The sequence below is a fragment of the Oryx dammah genome, unplaced genomic scaffold (assembly GCF_014754425.2).
Source record: "Oryx dammah isolate SB20612 unplaced genomic scaffold, SCBI_Odam_1.1 HiC_scaffold_11210, whole genome shotgun sequence".
NCBI lineage: Eukaryota > Metazoa > Chordata > Mammalia > Artiodactyla > Bovidae > Oryx > Oryx dammah.
This window is the reverse complement of record NW_024080603.1, coordinates 7,061,591-7,063,996: the sequence shown is the minus strand read 5'-3', so window position 1 is coordinate 7,063,996 and position 2,406 is coordinate 7,061,591.

Genomic DNA, 2,406 nt, shown 5'->3' with positions numbered 1-2,406 from the left:
CAAAGTGGACGCAGTGGACTCTTACCCTCAAAAATTGAGTGTCCCAACTTGGGAGAATTTGATGAGAAATTTTATAGCAATGGTTCAAGGGTGGGGTTGCTGATAAGGATCAGGGTGTGTGCAAGGTCTCCTTTAATCTGGCCTCGGGTGGTCTCCTGATGTGCTTCTCTGGAATGAAGAATGCCAACATCTTCCATCTGTTTGGGTGTTTTAGTTCTACAAAGAGCATAAAGGTATTGTTTTGTGTATCACTTAAGGTGGAATCAGGACCCCGCCCCAAGGCTGCACTGTGGTTTCTTGGCTGGTCCTTGCTTGTCTCTATGTCCCCTCCTTTCGCTGATTAGCAACTGTATGAAAGGCTTCTGTGCCCAGGAGCCCCACAGAGTCCTGTTTGGTCTCAGGAGGACAGAAAGGTCTAGGTAGGATTCTGATTTATCAGGCTGGGCTTCTGTGGGTCCCCTAACAGACGAACAGGTTTTTTGTCCTGTAGCAAACTAAAATGGGCTTCCCAGATGGTGCAGTGGTGAAGAATCCAGTGCATGAGACACTGGAGACCCATGTTTGATCCCTGAGTTGAGAGAATGCTTTGGAGGAGCAAATGGTAACTCACTCCAGTGTTCTTGCTTGGGAAATTCCCTGGACAGAGGAGCCTGGGCTATAGTCCATGGGGTCTCAGAGAGTCGGACACAACTGAGCACACATAACAGCAGATTAAAATAATGGGGCAGTTTTTGCCATGAAATCTGTTCTTTCTTTGAAAGAGGCACAAGCTAGCTTTAACTCATCAATTCACAACTGTTAGTTGTAAACAAATTATTTCATCCCTTTATGCCTCTAGCATACTCAGAGTGATGTTGTAAGGCTTAAGTGAAGTCACATGGTGAAGCCTTTAGCATGGTGGCTAGCAACTGCTTAATACATGTTAGCTATGATTTAAACCATTATTGGTTTTAAGCCCTTTATATCCACTACTGCATATCTCCCCCTGGATTGCCCCATAGGTACTTCAAACTCCTGGTGCTTGCTGTCTCTCTCCTTCCTACCATATGCTCTTCATTTTTGCTAATTAGGAAAATGCCCTGGGTGTAGCATAAAGACATGTGGTGTGCTGTGTGCTGTGTGAAACTGTGTATTTGGGCTTGGATAGACTTAATTCACAGAATAAGCTGTGTGTTGTCTTGTTATCCAAGGAACCAAATAAAAACTGATCCCAAAATATTGCTTAAATTTTATATTGATAAAATGCAGACTTTTATCTGTATCAATATCTACCTATTGATAAAAATGCAGACATTTTTATCCTTTTGCAATTTGATAGTCCAGAATAATTCTGTTGCTAGTATTTTCTGATAGAAGGAATTACTTTTCCAGTCAGTGCAATCATGCTATTTATCAAAAGAAACTTTGGACAATCAGAATGGACTTCAGAGCTGTGTCCTGAGCCATCTGGCCAACACTGAGCAAGAACTCCTTTGTCCTTTAGAGACTGAACTTTATCCCCAAGCACTAACAAAATTGGAATAAATGGAGTTGGAATTACTCAGCTTTGGTATGTGAAGAATAACTTTCTGTTTATGCGCATGAAGGGACATTTTATAAAGAAAGGAAGCAAGTATAAGCTGTTTTGCTCCCTGCCTCACTGATCTCTTCATTTTAACCTTGCTCCTTTTCGTTGGGGGATGTTTTTACTCTGTTTATTGATTTGTGTCCATGAATGCAAACCCTTGATGCAATTCATTCATTTATTCAATATTAACTGAATGCCAATGGTCCTGTCACCATTTTAGGTGCTAGAATAGAAAGACATTTTTGCCCCAATGGAGGCTGCGCCTTGGCCTTGAGATATTTTGAGGAGGAAGAAATTTTCATGAGACAGATAAGCAGGAGAAAGTCAAGCAGAAGTTTAATAACATGTATACATGGAAAAGACCCAGAAACATGAAGTAACTCACCAAAGTGGCTGAAACCCTGAGCTTAAATACAGTCTTCAGCTAAAGACAAAAGAGGATATTGGGAATAGTGGTTTGAGACTTTCAAAGGAGAGGAAGGCAATTCACATGGATATGAAAAGCTGATATTTGGTAAACAAATGTTTCCTGGGCCACATATGTAGACACAGGAAACACAGAACTGAATTGTAAGAAACATATTTTGCTTCATTCCTCCCTGTCACCTTCAGACTATAGTGACCTGTGGTGACAGCTCCCTTCCTGGAACAGGTCCCCTGTCTACATTCTTTTGGGCAGTTAGGGTGAAGGTGAAAAGAAAGACTTCCTGAGTCTTCAGCTTCTTAAAAATAATCAACCTAGGGACTTCCCTGGTGGCCCGTGGTTGAGAATCCGCCTTGCGATGCAAAGGATGCAGATTCAGCCCCTCGCCTGGGAACTAAGACCCCACGTGCTGCGG